Here is a 26,515-nt window from a genome sequence, read left to right on the forward strand (position 1 = left end):
CCTTGTTGGATTACGGGGCTTCCCCAGTGTCTCAGATGATAAAGAATCTGTCTGCAATTCAGGAGACCTGGGTTCAGTCCCTGGGGCAAGAAGATCCCCTGGAGAAGGGAATGGCTACCCACTTCAGTATTCCTGCCTAGAGAATATCATGGACAGAAGAGCCTGATGGGCTATAGTCTGTGGAGTCACAAAAGATTTGGACATGATTGAGCAACTAACACTGGTTGGCTTGTAGTGGTATTATGCTTGACATATATCTCCCTCCTCTTAAGGCAGAGAATCTGTCTCATCAAACTCTTGATGAATGCATCTTTCCTCTTTTACTTCTATTTTCTTTCTTCCACTACCTGTGGGATTAGGTGCCCTGGAGCTGTGTCTTCAGCTTAAAGATGAAGGGGCACAGAGGCAAATGTAAGCACCTCTTAACTTAATGAGCTCTCCTCCTACAACTCAGGAAAAGAAAGATCACATCTGCCTTTCTACACATCCACCTTCCAAGGCCTGTACTTGATACCTAAAGAGATTTAAGGAGGAGGATCCTGGCCTGAGAAAAAGTCCATAGAGCATGTGGTGGGTATGAAGGATGCCCCTATGAATGGAGGCCTCCTCCCTCTCCCTGATCATCCTGCCCCCCTCACCTTGCCACCCCACTGGGATCTCTACCGATGATCCTTCAAAAAGCAATAGGCAGTTATGGCCGCTTCATGTCTGAGTCCAGCGCAGCCTGTCAATCAGGGCTGCTTGGAAGATACAAATGTAGAGTTCTGTTCACAGCAGGGTGAGATGCTCACATCAAACACCGCTTTGTACCACTTAAGAACGCCCTGCTGAGTTCCAGCTCTAAGGGAACAAGCTTGTCTTGTTTTTGTTTTTCCAGTGACTGTTGCTCTTGTTCCTTGTTTTGGTTTGGAATCTGTTTCCCTCCTACCACTTCGGAGTTTTCTGAGACTGGTTTATTTTCTTACCTTCTTCTATTTGTTACTTTGGGTTTTTATATATGTCGCTCTCACAGCCATCCACATAGGCAATAGCTATTTATTTTTAGTTAACTCCTAAAGAGTGCTAGGCAATTCTCCATCAGCAGTGAGGCAAAAGGATGACAAAATTAGGGTCCTGGTTTGAGAATGAGCAACCCAGCTGAGTCCCAGCTCTAGCACCTGGGACTAATCACTTCAGCTTAGTCTCTTGATCTCTAAAATAGGAATAAAAGTATGAATGTAGTTCCTCTAGACTGTAAGCTCAATCAGAGCAGGGATCATATCAATTTTGTTCAAAATTGAACATATTCAGTGCTTGGTACGTTGTAGGTCCTCCATAAAGATTGTTCAGTGACTGGCTGTTGCAGAGACCAAATAAGGTAATACACATTAAAAAAAAAAAAAAACTATAAATCCTATAGTGCTACACACAGGAAAGTGTCAGTATTGCACAGATGGGGAGTGCATGGACTGTCCTCAAACTGAGAGCTACTTAGCTATTTTAAGATATTGACAGATACTTTAGTTAATGTGTTTCAAATATGCATAATATCCTTGGAGTGGCCCAGGGATGCAATTCAAATAGGAGACAAGGCAGAGAGGTAATTTCTGAATCTCTTAACAGAGATGAAGAAAAGGCAGGCTGTGTAATGTTCCTAAGAGAAGACTGTAATGTTCCTAAGCAGAAGAATTACACATCAGAGGGGAACCTTATGCTCACTTGTTCTAGCAAAATAGGTTTTATTGGCTGGCCAAGGTCATTGGAATCTAGAGTTGGAGAAGAATTCTCTCAAAGGCACATTATTGCTTACTGTGTTTTATATTTATTTATAACCCCACCAAATCTGAAAAATGACTTATGGCAGAACTTGTCCAAACAGATAATCCCGGCTGACATTTGAGTTGGTCCCATCTCTCATCTCATAGACAGGGGAACAAAGAAACTGATGTGTCCAAGGTAACTCAGCTGGGTGACAGTCACTGCTAACTGCATTGCTCAGTAAATATGAGGGTTGATACTGAAGCTTCGAAAATCTTCCCTAATATCCACTCTCCAGGAGTGACTCTGCTCTTCCTGATCTCTTTCATACAGATCTGGTACTGTAATATACTCATCACATCGCCCCTTCTCAATGCTTCCCTGTCCCAGCATAACCCACATGGGTTGTCCTCTATACCAGGTAGCAGTGGGGGAGGTAAGGAGGCTGGAGATACTGTCGAAGAACTGCAAGCTTGTGTACTGCATGAAGTTCACTAAGCCTCCACCATAATATACTCAGTCAATACTGAAGGAAGTGAAAGAGAACAGAATCACCACTCCAGACTTGGGACAGAGAAATAAATAAAATATAGTCTCCAGCCCTTAAGGAGCTTAGAATTTATTGGCAGATACACACAAACGCACACAACTAGAATGTAATTTCAACATTATAAGAGACTCAAGTACACAGTCCTCTGAGAGCTCAGGCATTATGCTGGGATGTGGGATCAAAGAAGACTTCAGAGAATAGGAGATATTTGAACTGGGCTGTGAAACATACGTAGGATTTCCCCAGATGGCCAGTCAGGGAGAAGGGTGCTCTAAGGAAAGGAAATAACAAGTTCAGTGACCAAGAGGGGTGGACACATGTGACAATGATAGGGGGCTACAGTTCATCTGGGATGACTATCTAGTATCTTCCTGGAGATGCTCTGGGTAAAAAAATATTCTATGGCAAATAATTATGGGATATGCATCCTTTATTCCTATTTAGAAATTTAAAATGTGTATTTGTCTATCAAAGGCTCTGAGAAATAAATTAGGAGGCTACATAGCCAGTCCAGAGAAATACTGTGGAAGGCCTGAAGAGGGACTGTGGCAGTGCGTACAAAAAGGCATGCATGTGAGAGCGATTTCAGAGGACAAAGATCTAAGATGTACCAAATGCAAAAGAGGAATGGATTTAAGAGGATCTGGTTTTAGCTTGTTGGACTGAATAGATGGTAGCACAATTTGAGAAATTTTTGAGGAAAATAACACAGACCTTGTTTCAGTCCTGTTGAATGTGAGCTGACTATGGGGCAATCACATGAAGATGTTAGCAGATAGCTGACAAGTCAGGTCTAGGTTCCAGAGGTGATTCTGAAGTTCAAGAAGATGCTGGACAACATTATAACCTTTATGGAAAAGATCAAGCACTGGACAGGGCATTGGATTGGATAAGATCCAAGATCCCTTTTGGCCCCAAGCTAGTATGACATTATGGCCAGAGGGCCCTGCTGACGAGTATAGACAGTCCAGTCTCTGCCTAATGATCAAGTCCAAGAGCATAATCTCTTGCAGCTGGTCATGGAAGTAATGACTGCAGAGGAGTTTGACATCGGCACACATTTCAATGAACAGAACTGGTTTTAAAAGAAATGTCTTTCACTAGTAAAAGTCTGTAATGACCCTGTAAAATGGCTCCGTTTCTTTGATCCTGGCCTCACTGGGGAGAAACAATGGAAATACAGGATATGCAAGAAACATCATGGAAGCAGTGTGTTCCTTGCAAACTCACTTTATTGACCTTTCCTAGTATCCATGCAGCCTGGGAGAGTGGAGACAGCCCTGGGCTGAAAATCAGGTAGCCGAGGTCCTGACTGTTTCATTAAATCACTTTATGTCCTTTGGAAAATTACCTACCTGCTATGTATCTCAATGGGCTTCCCAGGTGGCTCAGTGGTAAAGAATCTGCCTGCCAATGCAGAAGCCATCAGGAGATGAGAGTTTGATAGCTGGGTCAGGAAAATCCCCTGGAGGAGGAAATGGCAACCCATTCCAGTATTCTTGCTGGGATAATCCCATGGACAGAGGAGTCTGGAGACCAAAGAGTTAGAAGCGACTGAGTGAGCACACGTGCAAATGTTTCTATGCCTCAACTTAACAAATCTGTAAAATACATTAAAATAACATTATACGCAATGTTTATTCCTAAGTTTGTCAGAAAGGTTCAGTGAGATAGGTTTGTTTTGGGGTTTTTGTCTATTTAAAAGGATAAATTTTTAAAATTTTTATTTGAGTACAATGTTGTATCAGTTTCTGCTATACAGCAAAGTGAATCAGTTATACATATACATATATCCCCTTTCATTGTTTTTTAATTTCTTTTTAACTGGAGCATAATTGCTTTACAGTGCTGTGTTAGTTTCTGCTATGCAACAACTTATAGCTCCTCAGCTATAAATATACATATATCCCCTTGAGATGGGTTTATTTTGTGAAAGATAATATTAGCAATGGAGACCACCTGTTCTAAATATACATCTTAAACTATCGGAGTCTCAAATGGCCCTGGACACTGAATCACAGGATAGACTCACTTTGCAGATGGGAAACCAAGTCCCAGGGAGGACAGGTGACTTAACCAAGATCAGACAATAGGAAGCTAAGCAGTGTCAGCAGATAGGAACATGTTCTTCCTTCTAAGTACTAGTGCCTTCCAAATACCAAGAGCTGGGGCCATGGATGGAAAGAAACCATAGGCTAGGAAAAAAATGTAGTTGAGTAGCCAACCTATAGTATTCAGAACCCCAACCATTAAATCAAGTCTACGGTGCAAGAAAGCCAGCTAAAACAATTTGCCCCGTATTTCTACAAAGTGAGCAATCTTCCTTTGTGTCAAACTGGGTTTGCCACAGCTGAATCTCTCTGACCCCTCAGCTCAGTGACTTCAACAAACAATAACATGTTCTATAATGGTGAGCATTTTTATATTGATAGCTTCACTGACTAGATTAGATGTTTAGACATATGAACTTCACCTTCTCTTGTAGATCTCCACTCTAACTCCAGAGGGAATGTTCTAGATGGAGAGCAATGAGCTGTATTCTGATACCAAATATCTGTGGGAGGGTTTCCCACACCAACCCATTGTCCAGCTATCTAACACTAATGACTTGGGGTTATGGTGAACCCCACAGGTTAAGAGATCATTTCCACAAGACTGTCCCCAAGTCAGATGCCAGTTTTACCATGCATACTTCTGACCAAACAGTTATTAATTCAGGGGGTTCCCACAACCTTCTCCTCATGTTTGATAATTTGCCATAATAACTCACAGAACTTAGGAAAACACTACTTACTATCACAGATTTATTATAAAGGAAACAAGAATCGCAAAATGGAAGAGATGCATAGGGCTACATATCGGGGAAGAAGCATGGAGCCTTTCTGCCCTTTGTGTGTGCTACCCTGTCAGTACCTCATCGTGTTCAGCAGCCTGGAAATTCACCAAACCCCATTGTTTAGGGGCAGTTATGGAGGTTTCCTAACATTGGGATGATGGTCATCAGTGTTTAATTCAAGCTCCAGACCTTCTTCCTGTTCCAGAGGTTGGGAGATAGGTCTCAAAGTACCAGGACTCTAATCATATCTAGATCTCTTTTCAGCAAACAGCTCCCATCCCAAAGCTATCTAGGGACCCCCAAATATCAGTTATCACATTGAAAAAAAAAAAAAAGACATTCCTATCAACCAGGAAATTCTAAGGGATTTAGAAGCTCTATATTGGAAGATCAAAAGATGCTCTTATTACTTCTATCACTCAAGAAATTACAAGGGTTTTAGCAGCTTTATGCCAAGAACCGGGGACAAAAGCTAAATAATGTATATTTCTTATTATGCCATAGTAGCCACACTTGATTTAAGCAAGTGTCTCCTAACTGACGCTTCTGGATCTGGTTCCTCTTTCAACTTTCTTCCCCACAGTTGACATTGCTATCCTCCTGTAGTGTCACTGTTCCTCCCCCTCCCCAATTCCGCAGCACACAGGGCGAGATCCACATCTTCATCTTGGCATTCAAAGCCCTTTTGGATCTGGTTGCAATCTGTCTTTGTAGCTTTATTTCTTCTACTCCATTATTTGTATCCCACATCACTGGACTCATCACTGAATCCTGAATACATGTAGGCCTTGGTCTCACACTCTGGTAGACCATTCATCTGTTTCCTTTGCACTCTCATAGTCTCATGTTTTCAGGCACACATTTTTTTTTTTTTTTTTTTTCATAATATTGTGATGTGTGTACCTGTGTACTTGTTCCACTTCCTCATTAGATGGCCCCCATGTCCAACCCCCACAGCACTCTGCTCAGTGCCTGGTAAAGTCTTAGCCAGAAAATAACACATTTAGGGGGGAAAAAAGGTGCATACATTGCACCAAAACTAAACACCACCGTACTCAAAAACAAAAACAAAACACCATTGGCTAAAGATGAAAGCATTTCCATGTAGCTTCAAATCAGAGCTGAGTAGCTGATTCTCCAGACAAGCACTTGGAAAAACCGTTTTACCTGTTCTCCCTCTTGTCTGTTCAGTTGCCTAAGTTGCTTTGAAGTCTGTAAAATGGCCAATATCTCCAATCAGAGCAGTGTTTCCTTTCCAGACAGGAAGACTGCTGCTAAAGAGAGAAGCCACGCTTGTTTTTGAGGTCTGGGCTGCAGCAGTGACTCATCCAGTAAAGCCAGAGGCTGTCTATTTTGATCTTTCTATGTTCAGAGTCTATTTACGGTTGTAATTTTCTTCCTCTCTCTTTCTCCCTTCCCGCCTCTGGTGACTTATCGGAATGGTCACACACATTTGACAAATGGAACCTGTATAAGGAGAGAGTGAGCAGGATGGAACAGGCTTTCAGCTAAAGCCCAGGAATGAATGCTTGTGTTTACAGCTCTGATGATAGGGTTCCGGTAATAACTTGGCCTTTTTCTCCTTGATTGAATATTCCCCTGGGCCTGCCAGTCTGGGCTCCTGTTATTTAATGAGGACATTGGAGCACAACCTCAAGATGTCTGCAAAAATGACCTTTTCTTTGGGCTTATTCCAAATGCAAAGAAAACTAGAGCCCCAGTTTAGACAGGCACTTCTGGAATACAGCTTTGGAATCCACTCTTTCTCCCAGAAGCTCAGAAGCTTAGAATCACACTCTCTTAGAGCCAGAGCGAACCATAGAGATGATCTGGTTACCAGTTTTCATTCCACTGATGGAGAAATTCAGGACCAGAGGAAAAAAGCAAGTCATCATAAATCACCAGGCAGTCATAGTCACAACAAACTCAGGCTTGGGACCTGAGACTCTAAGTTGTAGTCAGTGTACTTTTGAATGGGTCAAGATAGAAATTAACAGCTGGCTAAATGGTGGCTTACAGGATGGAAAAGCTTCTCTTAATTTCCCCTGTGTGGTACCATGGCAGCATTGCGTTCTCCTTCAGCTATGCTCACAATGAGAGTGGCACAAGCAAAGGAATTAGCCTTTAACTATAAACTCAGTGTCACAGCTTTAAAAGCCAATATAGAATTAGCATAAGAGTCAGTTGTGTGGAGTCTTAACTAGGACAACCTTTGAGATCCCAGATCTTCCTTACTCACTCTACATTTGCATTTTCGCTTTATCTGCAAAATGGGGAATTCACTTCCTGACTGTGAACATCCTTATAAAGTTTAAATGAGAAAACATTGTCAGTAAGTTCTTGATACTATAAAGCTCTGCTCTACTTGTGAAAAGGATTATTATTACGTTGTTAGACTCCTACTTATAGGATCTTTTTTTTTCCAATATGGTGATTTCATAGTCTGCTATGAAAGAGACCCCTTAATTCGAAATGGGAGAATTTGAAGATAATTTTTTGCTTCAGATTTTCCCCATGCTCATTGTAGACTACCTGGAAATCCAGAAACATAATTTTTTTAAATCAACTATCTCATTACCCAGCTATAGCCACATGTTTTCACTAGGTCCAGATTATTATAATTTTGCTTTTTTTATGAGTTTTTCCCCCAGGTCATTAAATATATATAGTATATAGTTTATAATATATATATTGCATGCCTTTCCATCAGAATGCATCATAATATATTTAAATAACAATTATTTTTTAACATTTAAGTAGTTTATTAGTGATTTTCTTAGCATAAGTTTAAAGATTGAATGCAGCCCAACTTGGAATTTCTCTGAGCCATCCTATAAATAGGGTGACCATATGTTCTCTGGTCCAAAACAGGGCATTTTCTTGGAGTAGAAAGTCATACTATTGATAATTATGGTGTGACAAAAAGCATAAATCTGAACTGTTTTGGGCAAAGTAGGACATATGGCCATGCTAAGTACAGTCATAAAGAATTTTAGAAATATCACTGTCCACAGGCAACATTACATAAGGTCAAAAAAATGCACACTCTAGAATCAGGGCATTTGAGTCCAAAATCAAGATCTACCATTGTTAGCAAAAATAACCGAATGGTGCTGAACTTCAGTTTCTTCATTTTAAAATATAAGCTATTACCTACATCTCAGACTTACCTACGTTTGAGTAACAATGTAAATGAAGGTCTGTTGTAGCTCAAACAAACTTGACAGTTCAGAAGGTTTTTTTTTTTAATGGTATTAATGCAATGGAGCTGGGTTCTCTTCACATCAGCATTCTTCATGGAGTGTCCTAAACAATTCACATTCTGCCTGAATATGCAAATGATTCCTCCGACCGGCTATAGGATAATAAACAACTGACCCACACAAGGAGAATCTACATTTGCCCTTAGATGGATCTCATTACACTTCACATAAAAGGACAATTAGAGTTTTCTTTAAAGCTGTCCTTTAGCTTTATTGATTACTGGTTGAAGTATAGTTTGCAGCTCAGAAATCCTTTGACCATGTGAGTTCTTTGTCCTCTGATGATATTTGGGTCACTGGGATTATACTTATATGGCCTTTTCTACTCCCTTGTTAAGAAAGAAAGCACAAAGAACATGAGTTTAACTTTTCCAAGTATCCATAGTATATTTGTTATTGTTGTTCAGTTGCTTAGTCACGTCCGACTCTTCGCAATTCCACGGACTGCAGCACTCCAGGCTTCCCCGTCCTTCACCATCTCCCAGCATTTGCTCAAACTCCTGTCTATTGAGTCAGTGATGCCATCCAACCATCTCATCCTCTGTCATCCCCTTCTCCTCCTGCCTTCAATCTTTCCCAGTATCAGGGTCTTTTCCAGTGACTCGGCTGTTCGCATCAGGTGGCCAAAGTATTGGAGCTTCAGCTTCAGCATCAGTCTTTCTAATGAATGTTAAGGGTTGATATCCTTTAGGATTGACTGGTTTGATCTCCTTGCTGTCCAAGGGACTCTCAAAAGTCTTCTTCAATACCATAGTTCAAAAGCATCAATTTTTTGGCTCTCAGCCTTCTTTATGGTCCAACTCACATCCATACATGACTACTGGAAAAACCACACAGCTTTGACTATACAAACTTTTGTCAGCAAAGTAATATCTCTGCTTTTTAATACATTGTCTAGGTTTGTCATAGCTTTATATAATTTCCAAATTCCTAATGAGGAACAATTCCTGAATTCACTGAAGCCTCATAGTTTCCTTCTGGCAGGAAAGGAACTCTGGGTCCCAAAGGCAGTCAAATAGTTGTCTTTTAGTTGGGTTCTTTTCTCTGTGAATTAGGAGAGACTATGGTGCTTATAGTTGGGCTTCCCAAGTGGCTCAGTGGTAAAGAATCCACCTGCCAATGCAGGAGATGCAGGAGATGCGGGTTTGATCCCTGGGTCGGGAAAATACCTTGGAGGCAGAAATGGCAACCCACTCCATTATTCTTACCTGGGAAATCCCACGGACAGAGGAGCCTGGCAGGTTACAGTCCAGGGAGTTGCAAAGGGTCAGACAACTGAGCATGCACCTACCGCCATGGTGCTTAAAGTCTATGAACTAAGGTGTCCAAGATCTGTACATACATCATCACCACAGAGCTGACCTTTGCAGTGATGGCTTGATTACTGCATTGTGGATACACCTGTCCTTGCCATAAGCATCAAAGTATCATTTATTAGTTCAATGTCCAATTCAAAAGTTTCATTATCACTTTCATAAAGAGTACCTTAAGTATTCATCTTTATCAGCCTCCTTCAGGTATATGTACATTTTTCTTTTCTTCACAGTGCCTCACACAATACTTTGTACAGAAATAAGTGTTTGATCAATACTTGTGAAATGAGCAATTAATTTCCATCTCCTCTCCATTGCACACTTGAAACAACCACACTGCCACTGCCGTTTAGTCGCTAAGTTGTGCCCAATTCTTATGACCCCATACTCTATAGTCCTCCAGGCTCCTCTGTCTGCTTGATTTCCCAGGCAAGAATCCTGAGGTGGGTTGCCATTTCCTCCTCCAGGTGATCTTCTGGACCCAGGGATTGAACCAGCATCTCCTACTTGGTAGGTGTGTTCTTTACCACTGAGCCACATTGAAAGCCCTGAAACAACCATACCTTTACAGTAACCCAAACTCTTTTACTTTCTCCTTCACCTGTGCTTTAGTGACAGGAGCAATAAACTAGGAATTACAACAACTGAGTTTAGATGAGAGTGAAGCTACACTTTCCTACAGAAGAATTTCAATTAATAAATGTAGAAGGATTGAGAAAAACAGAAAATGGCCGGAATACCACAATAATCGTGCAGGCAAGCAAGATCAACCAACAGATGCTAAAATTAGTTGGTGAAAGTTTGAACAGAAACATGGTATTTACATCTTCTCATTTACAGTGGAGAAACCCAGCAGATGCCATAGTTAGCAAGTGGTCAAGGTTAACGCTTCCAATAGTACCTATCAATGTAATCTGACATGCCTTGAGAAAAGTACGTCACCTCTGCAGTATTCTTCCCAAGTATGGCTTCAGTATACTAACAAAAAAACAACAGACAAGCCAGAACTGAAGGCTATCCTACAGAATAACTCACCAGTACTCTTCAAAAGTGTTAAGATCATGAAAGACAAGGAAAAACTGTGAGGAACTGTTCCAGATGGCAGGAGACGAAGGAGACGTGACAGTGACAGTCATGTGGGAATCAGAACTGGATCCTGGGAAGGCAAAAGGACATTCATGGAAAAACTGGTGAAATCTGAACAAAGTCTGTACTTCAGTGAATGGTACTGCACCAAGGTTCACAGCTTAATACTGATTATTGTTCTATGGCTATATAAGGTGTTAATTAGAGGGAGCTGGGTGAAACGCATATAGGAATTCTCTATAGTATTTTTGCAACTTTTTGCAGCTGAAATCATCCCAAAATAAAAATTTAAAAGAATAGCTGAACTTGAGTGCTAACAATGCTACCGTCCTTGGCATGTCCTTGGGTAAGTCACCTAACCTCTGGGACCCTCACCTTTCATCATCTTTAAAGTTAGAAGAACAGCCCTCATATTTTGTTAATGTGAATTCAAAAAAGAGATAAGGGAACTAAGAGCACTTTCACAGTTACAAACTTCTTTTAAAAGGTATTTTTATTATCATTTACCACCACCACCAACACCACCCCTCCCGTAGACTTTTCTGCCTCATCCAACTAGGGTTGCTAGAACAATACAGGATGCCCAGTTAAATTTGAATTTCAGATAAATAAGAGATTTTTGTACAAGTATATACCATGTGATAATTGAGATACACTTAAAAACCACATGTTTATCTGGAATTGAAATTTAACTTGGTATCCTGTGTTTTCATTTACTAACTCTAGCAATCCTACCTCCACCCAACTTCCATACTCTGTCCCTTTCTTTAAAACCGCTCTTCCTTCCTTCAGTCTCTCTTTCTACAATGTCAGTGCTCTTGGCTCTGAGCAAGGATTCCACCTATACACTATGGCAGTCCATGCTCCGGGAGAAACCTATGAAGGTTAGTCAATAATGGGATTCTGACTCTGGCAAAGCAAGCTCAGGGGGAATGTACACTCAGAGGAATCTCCTCTCTCTGACTTGCAATTGTGAACATTTTTAACTCGTTAGGGTATTTTTATGATCCACCCTTCACAACAACCCAGTGATAGTCTGACGCACATTTTTAAGCCACAGGGAAAAATTGGAACCACCAATAGCCCAGATGAAAGACTACCTCTTGGGACTTGTGGTGTGGTTTTGGGGAGGGAATGAGAAAAAGACAGCATTTGAACATAAAACTTGCACACACATCAGCTCACCATATGGGGAAGCATGACTGCTCTCTCTTCGCTGAGAACCTGAGGCTGAGGGAAGATGGAGAACTCATTTGCTCTCAAACTCATAAGGAAATGACCGTCTTTTTGTTTTAGGCCTTCCGCTGTGTTCACTTCTCTTTCCTCTTCCACAGCATCTGATCATCAAAGTTCTGCTCAAGGGCCACCTCTTTTTATGAGTATTCACCCCTGATTCTCCAAAGCAGGTGTTTTTTGTTTTTTGTGTTTTTTTGACTCTGCACATTATACTGAAAAGAATTAAGACCTTTACCTGAAGTACAGGCACATACGTCCACATTTGATCTCCTTTTTTGGCTTTGAGGGTCAAGATTGTGTCATGTTCATGTCAAGATTCCCTATAGTGACTCCAAAGGTAAAGGCTTTCTAAATTGGGAGTTGAGAGGCCAAGTCCTGTTCAGATTAACCAGAAATGGCCCATTGGTAACAGAATTACTTCTACAGGTACACTTTTAACATCAGTAAATAGTGCCTGTTTATTCACATATATAATTGCCTACACAGTTTCTAAGATCCTTCCAGTTTGACTCACTGTGCTCCAGGACCTTGATGTCTGCCGGAGCAGGCCTCTAAGCAATGGTCTTGTGCTGTAAAACACCTTCCTGGCTACTGATAACTTCCCATATCACAATCTCTCCTGTTGGCTGAGACTCCCACATTCCTTCTCCCAAACTTGGAGGCGTATCAGAAACATTAAAAGCAAGGATCATCTGTAGAAGATGTCCCAGGCTCCAAGGACACTACTAGTGAACTGTAACAGGTTTTCCATGAATCCGCAGCCTGAAATCTCAGGGGATCTTTTCCCCCTAGATCAGCTTTAGGAAAGATGTTTGCTGCCTCAAAGGGAAGATGTAGTTTAATTCTAACCAACAGTACTCACAAACTTTATGTTTATATGTTGCTTTACAGGATATTACTGCTGGATTTAAGTAGAGTAATGCATTTTGTCTTTTAAGGCTTTATTGTTGTTGTTCAGTTGCTAAGTTATGTCCAACTCTTCACAACCCATAGAGTTCAGCATGCCATGCTTCCCTGTCCTTCACCATCTCCCAGAATTTGCTCAAACTCATGTCCATTGTGTCAGTGATGCAATCCAACCATCTCATTCTCTGTCACCCGCTTATCCCCCTGCCCTCGGTCTTTCCCAGCATCAGGGTCTTTTCCCATGAGTAGGCTCTTTGTATCAAGTGGTCAAAGTATTGGAGCTTCAGCTTCAGCATCATTCCTTCCAATGAATATTCAAGGTTGATTTCCTTTAGGATTGACTGGTTTGATCTCCAAGGGACTCTCAAGAATCTTCTCCAGCACCACAATTAAAAGGCATCAATTATTCAGTGCTCAACCTTCTTTATGGTCCAACTATCACATCTGTATGTGACTACTGGAAAAACCATACCTTGGACTATACAGACTTTTATTGGCAAACTGATGTCTTTGCTTTTTAATATGCTATCTGGGTTTGCCATAGCTTTCCTTCCAAGGAGCAAGTATCTTTTAGTTTCATGGCTTCAGTCACCATCCAAAGTAATTTTGGAGCCAAATGGAAACCATGCGAGAAAGAGCTGTTCTTCTTTCCTCACAGTGTTAGGGAGACATCAAATAAGACACAATGGCACCCCACTCCAGTACTCTTGCCTGGAAAATCCCATGGATGGAGGAGCCTGGTAGGCTGCAGTCCATGGGGTCGCTAAGAGTCGGATACGACTGAGCGACTTCACTTTCACTTTTCACTTTCATGCATTGGAGAAGGAAATGGCAACCCACTCCAGTGTTCTTGCCTGGAGAATCCCAGGGATGGGGGAGCCTGGTGGGCTGCCGTCTATGGGGTCACACAGAGTCGGACATGACTGAAGTGACTTAGTAGCAGTAGCAGTAGCAGCAACTACTTATAAAGTGAACATCACCAGCTAGGTACCAAGCCTTCGCATGTATCATTGAATCCAAATGTAACTTTAGTATTACAGTTCCCATTTGAACGATGAGGAAGTCCATGCTCAGTAAGTTTAAGCAAATTGTACAAAGAAAGAGGCATACAGCTCCCTAGGCTATACAGTCAGACTTTGTTGTTTATCCATTCTATATATAATAGCTTGCATCTGTGTATAACCGAATTGCTTTGCAGAAACTAACATAACATTGTAGATCAACTGTACTTTAATGAAAAATTTTAATGTAAAAAATGAATAAAAGGTCTTGCAAGAAAGAAAGGCATAACCTTCAAATGCTGTCTGAAAGTAAAATGGTACATATATTTTAATACTAGAAGAAGGTCATGCCACCTTACAAGACTATGGCTCTCCCTTCCATGTGTCTTCTGAGTCAAATTGACTTATTTCATCTAGAACAAGGAATTTTCCCAATGTCAGCACCTTATAGTCCAGAATGGGTTTTTCTGTCTCATGTATCATTCCCCCAAACCTAAATTGCCAGCAAAGTCCTGCTCCCAGAAATTTTATTATCTATAATGATGCTCTAAACTAAAGGAAAGAGCCAAGCTCTGTTCCAGGCATCAGCAGTGCTCATGATGCTGGCAGGGAGAAATCCACCTATGAAACAATAAAGATGAACACCACGAGGGGTATGTTCCCGCAGAAGTACTTTGCTGATCATGAAAGATACTTTAAAAATAAAACAAAATAGAACAGCAACAACAACAAAAAAAAAAACCAGAGGCTCTGTTTTCTGGGCAGACAATGAAATCTCTCCCTGAAGAAAATGTAAACGTCTGCTGTGAAGAATCCTACAAAAGAAAAGGGTGGTCTTCTCAGAGATCTGAGGTCCTGGAGCTCTAAGAATCCTCATGTGGGGCTGAAAGGTGCTCCTTCCTTTGTGCCTTGTGATTAAAAGACACACGAATAGGGAGATCGAAGAAAGATTAAGTGGGAGAGAAGCTGCTTAAAGGAAGCTGTAGCTGTTCATTTTGTTGCCAACCCCCCTGCCCACCTCTATGGGCCTCAAAAAGCAGGAGAAGGGAGAAGGTGGGCATTAATCAACTATAAACAAACAACGCTGGAGAAGATCATATAGTCTGGCAGGCCCAGGCCTCAATGAATAATAAGCACTTTCATTTATGTAACACTTTTCAGTTCACAGTACACTTCCAGTTAGATTATTTCTTTTGATCCTCAAAAAGAATAAGAGAAGTCAGCTGGGATTAGAATCCTCATTTCCTATGAGAGAAAACTGAAACCCAAAGAAGGAAAGAAACTTGGCCAAGGTTACACAACTAGTTTGTAGCAGAATAAGAATTTGAACCACTTTCTCTGACTCTAGAATACAGGTTCCCCCCTCCCCACCCTGCATGCAGCATTATTATCATAAAGTAAAAGCTGAAAACAGGAATACCCATTGTTTGAGTACAAGCACACTTCTGTACATAGTTGCATAGAAATCAGTTAAATGAATAATGGTAATGGTAATCTACCTTTGCCATCTAAGATTAGAAAACAGAGAGCATAAGCAAGCATTTAGTACAGGCAGGTACCTAAAAGATCACCTACTAAAATGAATCAGAGTGAATCATTTAGGATCTCATTGCTAGAGCTACTGTTGCTTTGGTAGAAAGTTTATTTAACTTTCAAGCTAACAAACTAAATGTCACGATTTCCTTAACACGGGTCTTCTATACAAAGATTGTCTAGTCACTGCCACTGTTCACCCGTTCAACAAATATTTATCTTGCTCTGAGCCAGTTGCTGACCTTCCCAAATTGAACGTAAAAATATTTCAGTAGGTAGGTTCCATGGAAGAAGAACTAAGGATCATTTTTAGCTCTGACTACAAAGTGACAAATATTTAAGATAAATATTTTCCTCTCTGTGAAATGGGAAGGACCTTGCCTCTTGCTACCAGGAGTTAATAAAGACAACTTATTATATTGTTTGCCTGTATTTTGTATAATGTCTTTTGCTCTAAGAAACTCAAAAGAAATGTGTATTTATGAAGCAAGTAAAAGAGGAAATCTTCAGCTGAGGGGAGGGAGTGGCTGGGGTTACACATGAGTAATCCAAGCCCGCCTGGTCATTGTCTCCAGCATTCTCCTGCCAGAGCCCACTTCAGGAACTGCTGCTTTATTCCCTGTACAAAAGCAAGCTCTCATCCTATGCTGAGCTCCCAGTGAACATGGAACCTGCCTCTCGTCTAAGCTACTGAGTTTTATTGTCAAAAGGAATTTTCCTGCCTGATTCCCTCCCCTACCCAACTAGGCTGAGCACTACTTGAGGACAGGCCTCATGTTTTATTTCGCATCCCTACTCGAGAGCCTTCCCCCTACTGTCTCTGACACTCTGAAATTGACTAACGTGTTCTGAGTAACTGTATGAGTTAGCAAGTGAGAAAATGAACAATAAGTATATTTAAGAAGGAGGCAATATTCTTGAAAACTCTGATCAGAACAAATACAATGAAATAAAGATAATATTCTGTGGCATCTAACACATCTTGAAACCTAAACCATCATAGGGTAACATCTCTATTTTGTAAATGGAGGAGACACCAGCCTCAACGGTCGTGCCAAGACCAGCAAGTCAGGGTCTGGATGAGAGGGAGCCAGAAGAATATTTCCCAGGCACATTTTCAGTCCTTAAGGAGCATGGCTGCTGTCAAGTTAATCAGTCAAATCCTCCTGATTACCAGAGGTCAAGAGCACAGGCAGCAAACCATTTCTCTGCTGGCTTAGGCCAAGGAAAGTCTTGATAGAGTGCCAGAAAATTCAATGAATGTTTTACCTTACAAATGCTGAGGAGACAACATGTTCCTTTTAGCATTAATTGCTTAATTCAAAAGAAGCCATTTAGAATCTGAGTCTGGTCTTTTTCCTTGATGAGCAATTTCAGGCTGCCTATCCAAGCTTTTGTTTGTTGGGAGGAGAGAGGAAGAGAAAGCATTTTGTGAAGGCATTTTAATTTTCATATTTAATGAAACAGATTGGGTACCAGGTCCCTTTGATTTTATTTTTCTGTTCCCTGAATACCTTCTTGTGTATTACATATTCTGCTGGAGCTTCCTGTAAGAGCTTTTCGACATTTCACGAGTTAAGGCTGTCAAATGTTACTCACGGAATCAAATATATTTCTTGTGCCAATCTTCGGTTGTTATTATTATTGTAACAGACCTATCATAAATCTCAAAGCTGAAGAGAAAGGGAACATGTACTGATGTTTCCCCATATTCTCTTGAGCACATAAAATTATATAACTCTCTGAAGTCCTCTTTTTACTGCTGCATCTAAAAGGCTTTGCATTCTTCAGAGAATAAATTTTTTGAAGGGGTTATGTCTTCTTTTTAAAAGAGAATCAATCAATCAATCAGATATTTCATTTGTTTTAGTTAATTAACAAAAACATAGAGAAAAATGCCACTGGATTGAAGTCAGGAGTCAAGCTCACTCATTTGAGCTATTATTTATTATAGTGCTTTCTTTCTCTTTCTCCTTGATAAAACGAGGGCAAAGGCTTTGTCTGTTTCATTCATAATTAGAACAAAACAAGAACAGTGTCTGGACCACAATAGGGGTTCAATCAATATTTGTGGAATAAATGAATAAGATAATTCAATGATTTGATTTGGTTTTTCTCAACTTCCTCATTTGTGAGAATACCAAAAGGATTAATAATGTCGGTGTTTTCCAGCTCATGTAGTTATTGTAAGGATCAAAAGAGCTAAATGATGGCTTTGTGAAACTGTTGAGTTATGCACATAATTAAAGAAGCAGCATTATTAGTAATAATAGTGGGTCCGCACCTAATCAGCTTCTGTGACCTTGGCCGAAACATTCCAGTTCTCTATGCTTTCATTTCCTCATCTACAAACAGGCAGGATTGGACTCCGTTCAGTTCAGGCACTCAGTCATGTCCGACCCTTTGCGACCCCATGAATCGCAGCACACCAGGCCTCCCTGTCCATTACCAACTCCTGGAGTTCACTCAGACTCACATCCATCGAGTCAGTGATGCCATCCAGCCATCTCATCCTCTGTCATCCCCTTCTCCTCCTGCCCCCAATCCCTCCCAGCATCAGAGTCTTTTCCAGTGAGTCAACTCTTTGAATGAGGTGGCCAAAGTACTGGAGTTTCAGCTTTAGCATCATTCCCTCCAAAGAAATCCCAGGGCTGATCTCCTTCAGAATGGACTGGTTGGATCTCCTTGCAGTCCAAGGGACTCTCAAGAGTCTTCTCCAACACCACAGTTCAAAAGCGTCAATTCTTCGGAACTCAGCCTTCTTCACAGTCCAACTTTCACATCCATACATGACCACAGGAAAAACCATAGCCTTGACTAGACGGGCCTTTGTTGGCAAAGTAATGTCTCTGCTTTTGAATATGCTACCTAGGTTGGTCATAAAATGATCCCTAAATTTCTTTCCAGTTCAATCAAGTTCTTTAAACCAGTCAACAAATACTTAGCTTGTACCCACTCTATGCAAAATACTTTTCTAGGAAAAAAAGAAAAAATACCACGGAGTAATACATATTTCAAAGAAAAATTAAAACACTAAATTTTCTAAAATACTTCTTCCTGGTTAGTTGTTTGAAATATGAAAGCAGCTATTGAGGGAAGAGCATGGGAAGATGTGAAAAGAAGATTTCCCAAGAAAGGAGTCATTTGGGGAAATCAAAAATTGAGTTAGCTGCTGGTATGTATCTTGTGGAGATCATTCTGACCTTCCAAATGGCTTGTGCAACAAACTTGGATTTGATATTTGGTGTTGGCTTTTACCATCTACCAAATGATAAATATCTTTAAAAAGAGTATGCTGCATAATAATGTTCAGAAAAATGTAGATTTCGGGGGGAGGGGAAGCCAAGGAAAAAGCTGCATCAAATATGCTATTGTGATTTAAACAAGCTACTTCCTTGGACTGTGTAGATAACTCAAGGCCATTCCAGGCACAGAAAGGATAAGCATCTTCACAGCTCTCAGGGAAATTCACTGAATCAAAGAGTCAGAAATCTCCTCCAAAATTCAGCTGAGCTGTAAAGGAAACAACCCATCAACAAATGGAGGTGTTACATAGATAAGATTCTATAGTAAATTAAACATTTAAGACCACAAGTGTATACACAAAATACCCTCATTGACATTTATAAGACTATTCATGAGATAAAGCTAAATATTCCTCTAATATAACATGTCCAAAATTAATTTCATACTTTTAATCCTCAAGCCTACTCATCTCAATTTACCATTTTATCTATACAAACTGAAAAACACAAAAGCTTTTCTTGATTTCTGCTCCCTTATGCCCATTGGGCTTGTGTGCCCAATGACTTATCAAGCTCTATTTTTATAAATGACCCTCACAAAATCCAAAGAAGGGCACAAAAGGACCTCTAAGTGGAGAAGTGTATTTGTCGGAACACTCCAGGCTATGCCTCAATAACAAATAACCCCTGGAATATCAGAAAACAGAAAACGTTTACTTCTTGCTCATGTTACAGTTTGATGTAGGCTGGTTCTACTCAGTGGTTCTCCTAAGCCATGATTCAAGCATTCAGTTGCTTTAGCTTTTTAGCATATTGTAGAAAGAGAGACAATATATGAAGTATTTTCACAGGCCAGGCTCAGAAGTGGTTTACATCTCTTCTGCTGACATTCTATTGACTAAAACTCAGTCACACAATCTTCATTTAATCCTTAATCCTAATCACTCAGTCCTAATCTAACCTTAGGGAGGCTGAGAGATGTAACCTTAAATTGTGTGGTAAACTCAGTCACAGAGACTGATAGCAAAATTATATTATATTACTATATTATCATATAAAAGAGATTTTTCAGTCACTAAGATTCACAAACACTCAGGGTTCTCTACCTGCTGACAAAATCCACTCCTAATTAAACTCTCCCAAAAATCCTAGTGATTTCATCACATAAGAAAATAAAAATACTGTCTTTACTGTCACCTCATTCTGAGATAAAAGATTTCTGTGCATACAATTCTGTGCCATTCAATAATTTACCTTTAGCATTCCCACAAGTGTTACCCTTTCTACATTGCGGAATAAAATATGAACAGTTCAGTTCAGTTCAGTTGCTCAGTTGTGTTCAACTCTTTGCAACTCAATAGACTGTAGCATGCTAATCTTCCCTGTCCATCACCAACTCCCAGGACTTGCTCAAACTCAGTCCATCGAGTTAGTGATGCCATCCAACCACCTTATCCTCTGTGGTCCCCTTTTCCTCCTACACTCAATCTTTCCCAGCATCAGGGTCTTTTCCAATGAATCAGTTCTTCGCATCAGGAGGCCAAAGTATTGGAGCTTCAGCGTCAGCATCAGTCCTTCCAATGAATATTCAGGACTGATTTCCTTTAGGATGGACTGGTTGGATCTCCTTGCAGTCCAAGGGGCTCTCAAGAGTCTTCTCCAACATCACAGTTCAAACGCATCAATTCTTTGGCACTCAGCTTTCTTTATGGTCCAACCCTTTCATCCATACATGCTGCTGCTGTTGCTGCTGCTAAGTTGCTTCAGTCATGTCTGACTCTGTGCGACCCCATAGACTGCCGGCTCCCCCGTCCACTGCTGGCTCCCCCGTCCCTGGGATTCTCCAAGCAAAAACACTGGAGTGGGTTGCCATTTCCTTCTCCAATGCATGAAAGTAAAAAGTGAAAGTGAAGTCTCTCAGTTGTATCTGACTCTTACTGACCCCATGGACTGCAGCCTACCAGGCTCCTCTGTCCATGGGATTTTCCAGGCAAGAGTACTGGATTGGGGTGCCATTGCCTTCTCCATACATACATGACTACTGGGAAAATCATAGATTTTACTAGACGGACCTTTGTGGACAAAGTAATGTCTCTGCTTTTTAATATGCTATCTAGGTTGGTCATAGCTTTTCTTCCAAGGAGCAAGCATCCTTTAATTTCATAGCTGTAGTCACTATCTGCAGTGATCTTGGAGCCCAAGAAAATTAAGTCTGTCACTGTTTCCATTGTTTCCCCATCTATTTGTCATGAAGTGATGGGACCAGATGCCATGATCTTCATTTTTTGAATGTTGAATTTTCAGCCAGCTTTTTCACTCTCTTATTTCACTTTTATCAAGAAGCTCTTTAGTTCCTCTTCACTTTCTGCCATAAGGGTGGTGTCATCTGTGTACCTGAGGTTATTGATATTTCTCCCTGCAATCTTGATTCCAGTTTCAGCTTCATCCAGTCCAGCATTTCACATGATGTACTCTGCATATAAGTTAAATAAGGAGGGTGACAATATACAGCTTTGCCATACTCCTTTCTCAATTTGGAACCAGTCTGTTGTTCCATGTCTGGTTCTAATTGTTGCTTCTTGACCTGCACACAGATTTCTCAGGAGGCAGGTAAGGTGGTTTGGTATTCCCATCTCTTAAAGAATTTTCCACAGTTTTTTGTGATCCACACAGTCAAAGGCTTTGGCATAGTCAATAAAGCAGAAGTGGATGTTTTTCTGGAACTCTCTTGCTTTTTCAACGATCCACTGGGCATTGGCAATCTCATCTCTGGTTCTTCTGCTTTTTCTAAATCCATTTGAACATCTGGAAATTCTCAGTTCATATACTGCTTGAAGCCTGTTGAAGTAAGACTGACAGTCGCCATTACTATCATTACCCCTACCATAGTTTGGCCTCAGGCCATAAAACCAAAAATATGAACATATGTGACTTTATGTCATAGCTTCTTTCTCTTATGACTCTAACTAAATGGCGAACTCTTGAAGACAAGAACTAGTTTGTGTTTCAGTGCATTTCTCAATACTTCCTTCACTGTCTTATGTGTAGTAAGTAGGATTCCTGAATATGTGCTTTGGACAGTATACCCTATGAACTCATGCTGAATTGGGCATAGATACCACATTCAGCAGAATTTTATATCTGAACCTATAATAGAATTTTATATCTTCAAATCTGTCCTGTGTCTCCATGCTGATTCAAATCTTATCTCAAAGTCTCTATTTCCAATCTGTCTCCTATTTCATATAGTTGTTTAGGAATATCAATGACAAAGAGTTTATAGACCATAAAGTAAAATGCATGACTATTGGCAAATTCTTATTCCCTGGGTTTTATTATTCACCTCTGGAAGTAGAGCAGAGCAAACCTGTCATAGCAAATCACCAGGTGGTATATAACTCAAACTGGATATTTTTTATTGTCATACCTATAGTATGGGAAAATATTTTAACCACTTTACAAGCTTTATTACAGGCCATCTAAGGCAGACTAGCTGTTCTCCTTGAGGGAAGATACCAGAAGACTCTTGGGGGTAATTCAGCTCCCACCTCTATAAGAGCTACCACCAATCAACCAAGCTACTCCTTTGTGTATCCTCTGGAACCAAGGTGGGCAGTTTAACTTTTGCCTATAAAATACTGAAATGAGTAAGAAGAGGAATTCATGTTATACTGTAGACCAAGCATCCTCTTGTTATTCTAAATTATTCCCTTTAGCATCATTTAATACATATAGAGACAGTGAAATCAAATGTCAAAGTAAAGATTACTTTCCAAAAAATTCAACTTGAAAATATTCCAGATTTGAACAATAAGAATTTCAATCTATTATCGAATTCTCATAGAGAAATCAAGGTCCCAAAATGAATATCCTTTGTTATTTTAAGTTTTGTGCGAAGAGACAAAACCTTCACTACTGCTTTTTCATTTCAGTCAGAGGGTTGGTTGGCTCAGAACCCTGGACAGAGCCTGAGTTCCTGTATCATCCTCAGCCTGAACTCTCTACTTCCTTAAATGCCTACCAAATTAAATTAATCTTATCAAGCCTTTCTCGTGGCCCACAAGTTTAAAATACCAGAAAGTTAATAGATACAAATGTTATCACAATGTCTGCTCCACACTCTCAAAATTTAAAAACCACAAGCAAATTCCTAGTTTCAAGAACAAAGCTTTCAGTCAAAATGATGCCCTAAATCTCAAAGTACAGAACATTGAGACATGTAGCCATTGCCAAGGCACAAACAGGTAACCAGGATCTCTGAGTAGAGAAAAGACAAAAAAAATAGCATCCACCCCTTTCAGCCTTACCAATCTCTTTGTCCAGAGTCTACTCTGAACAAAACTTGGATCTTATAGCTGGTCAGAATAAAAGTCATAAAATTAAGAATAAGAGAACTTCTCTGGTGGTCCGGTGGCTAAGACTCTGCACTCCCAGTGCCGAGGCCTGGCTTCTATCCCTGGTTAGGGAACCAGATCCCACGTGCTGCAACTAAGAGTCTGCATGCCACAACTAAAGATCTTGCATGCTGCAACGAAGACCTGGCAGTCAAATAAATAAATAAAAAATTTTAAAGAATAAGATATTTACCTTAATTGCCTATGGGGACAGTTCACTTGTGCATACTCTCAACTTTTCTTTAGAGACTGCCTTTCTTGCTTTTTCATCATAGTTCAGAAATTTTCAATGGTAGCAGCCCCAGGCATCAGTCACTGAGTTTGTTTGTTTGTTTTCTTTAATCCAACATACTAGACCTCTAAAAATATCCAACTTTACCTTGAACTTATGCTCCTGATTTGTCAGCACTGGGTGGAGAGCTGACAGAGCCTCCACTCTCTATTTTTAGCAAGCATTCTAAGCATAGTGGCTATGGCCAGTGCCTCTGGCAATAACTGCACGTCCCATATTTTGCAGTAAGCATCTTTGCTATAGACATTTTGGCCACAGACATTTCACTGCATAATTAATTGGTCTTAAGGCGGTTTTGCTGTGAAAGATAAAATAATTGGTTGACAGTTTTTGGTTTGACAGTTTGGTTTTATCTGGTTGAAATGTGTTAGCATTTCTTCCAGTTAGTAACTTTACTGATGGCTTTACTGAGCTGATAGATGATGATGATTTAGACCAAGAGTTGATTTCGTACTTTGAAACACACTACATAGGAAGAGAGAGGCCCAGGTTCTCAAATTCTCAGAGTTGAACCCATATTTGCCATAGAACTCGAGAATGTCTGTCAACAAACATGTGACAAGATGCCAAGAACAAACAACAGAATACAAAGTTCAGTTACAAACATGCATCCTAGTATTTGGAACTGATACCTCTCTTAATGAAAGAAGAAATTTTAGCGAGAAAGAAAACGTGTGATACCGCAACAGGAAATAAATCAATAAGCCAAAAAAAAGAAAATGTTTAAACACTATGAACAAAAGACCTGAAAGACAAATGCCCACAAGATAAAATTATTTATTTGTATGATATTGCCATGAAAACTATACATGTTGAATGTATTCATATATTATGTATTTTGCAATGGAATCTTATATATTTTGTTATTCATTTTCATGTTTAATTATATTCTTTTTAATTCCCTCTTTTATTTTTCATGTTTTTCTCTTTTACAGCAAATTAGTTATGCAGCAAAAATGCTTGCAGCAAAGATGCTTATGGAGAAAGTACAAGAACCCAAACATTGATATTTGAGGAGTGTTACAGAAGCTATCATCACTTACCCTTACCAATGTAGGGACCCCATCATAGATAAAGTTATGAAGTCATGAGTTCTGAGTTTCTGAACTGCACTTATTTTCAACCAAATCTGGTCTGTCCATATCTCCCAGCATTAATTACATGGTCACATTTTGAACATGCTGTTCCATCAGATTAGGTATTTACCTCAAGCCTGGACACCATCTCTATTGACTTAGTATTTTTTCCTTTAATATGAATCTGTGTCTGGCACAGTTGAAATGCCCTTTGAGGTCTCACAGTTTCTCATTTGTCTCCCAGATACTCGACTCTGGCCCAAGGAGAGTGCGAGATGCCACTGCCAGCTCCAATAAGTCCTCATCTGTTAGCATGGCCTCCACTCTGCCTGCTGTGTCCAGAACCAGGACAGCTCTGGCAGCCAGGCCATAGGTTCCTTCTTCTACTTCCAAACCTGGATGCAGTGCAAACCCATGGGGTATGGAACCTGGCTTCCCCAAGGATGAAGTACAAGAGGGTGTCTCTGTAATGAGAAGTTTGAGTGACAGGTGGTTGTAAGGAACTGATTAATTCCTCTCCCCTCCTCCTTCCAGAGGTGACCCATGTGATTGAACAACCACTGGTGATTATTTATGAAAATGTGGACAGCTCAGTCACTCCCACCTTGTATTTGCTTACCCTCTTTTCCTCTTTTTCCTCATTCTCTCTGCCTGAGATTGTACCTCCCAGTGAAGTATTTGTATTAAACTTTGCCTCAAGTAAAGGAGGCAAGACTGTTTGAACTGGAAAAAGAGAGATTTCTTTAAGGGAAACTTTGAGATCTTGGAGGACAAACTGATATGAAAGGAAAAGGGGATCCAGACAACTCTAACTTCTCTTTGAGAAGTATATTTTAAGTATTTTTTTAATTAAATTGTGTTTAAAATATGTAAAACATAAAATTTACCATCTTAAGTGTACACTTTTTAAGTGTACAGTTCAGTAGTGTTAAGTACATTCACGCTGTTGCACAACCAATCTGAGAACTCTTTCCATTTTGTAACACTGAAGCGCTGCACTCACTCTCCACTCCTCCCTTCCCCCAGCCTCTGGTAACCGCTATTCTACTTTGTCTCTATGGATTTGACACAAAGTGACTTAGCAGCAGCAGCAGCAGCAGGTAGCTCATATAAATGGAATCACAAAGTATTTGTCTTTGTGACAGGCTTCCTTCACTTAGCAGATGTCCTCAAGGTTCATGCATGTTGTAGCATGTTTCAAAATCTTTGCTTCTCTTTACGGGTGAATAATATTCTATTCTATGAATATACCAGATATTATTTATTCATTTACCTGCCAAAAGACATTTGGGATGCTTCTACTCTTTGGCCATTATGATTAATGGTTCTATGAACAGGGGTGTACAAATATCTCTTTAAATCTTGCTTTCACTTCTTTTGGGTATATACTTAGAAGTAGAATTGTGGGATCATATGTTCATTCTATATTTAATTTTCTGAGGAACTTTCATGCCATTTTCCACAGTGCCTGCAGTACTTTAACTTTCTGAGGAACTTTCATACCATTTTACACTCTTACCAACAAAGTGCACAAGGGTTTCAGCTTCTCCACATCCTGGCCTAAACTTGATATCTCTGTATTTCTGTATTTATTTATTTTATAGTAGCCATCCTAACAGGTGGGAGGTGGAATCTTAGTGCAGTTTTGGTTTGCTTTTCCCTGAAAGGGATTTTTAAAAGAGATTTTTCAGTTGTTAGTAGATTCAAACAGGTAATAAGCCCAAGGAAAGTCTCACAGAGGAAGAGAGGGGTGATAGTGAGAGTTAGAACTTTATTCTCTTCTTTATCCCAGAACCAAATTAAATTCCAAAAAACGATAAAGAGTAACAGAATTAAGGGAGGTTGATCTAATGCCAAGGCTAACACCTAATACAATGGAGACACCATGTCTCACCTACTGTAACTTTGTGGAACTTAGTTTGAACTTCTGTAATTTTAAAGCCCAGACCAATAATCCTGGAAAAATACACAGTGCACGGAACCATTGGTCAACTATTAATACTTTAAAGGTTTGTATAATGAAGCACAACTGCACTGAACAAATCTA

The 26,515-nt window shown here is 40.1% G+C and overlaps 1 long non-coding RNA gene across 1 annotated transcript; it reads right to left on the reverse strand.

Annotated features, from left to right (window-relative positions):
* Positions 1 to 744: 744 nt before the first annotated feature.
* Positions 745 to 26,515, reverse strand: LOC139183214 (uncharacterized). Its single transcript, XR_011566764.1, has 3 exons — positions 10,735 to 26,515; positions 3,643 to 3,816; positions 745 to 2,558 (listed from the first exon to the last, which is right to left on the reverse strand). It is a non-coding gene; the product is annotated as an uncharacterized lncRNA (long non-coding RNA).

The sequence above is a fragment of the Bos indicus genome, chromosome 1 (assembly GCF_029378745.1).
Source record: "Bos indicus isolate NIAB-ARS_2022 breed Sahiwal x Tharparkar chromosome 1, NIAB-ARS_B.indTharparkar_mat_pri_1.0, whole genome shotgun sequence".
Lineage (NCBI taxonomy): Eukaryota > Metazoa > Chordata > Mammalia > Artiodactyla > Bovidae > Bos > Bos indicus.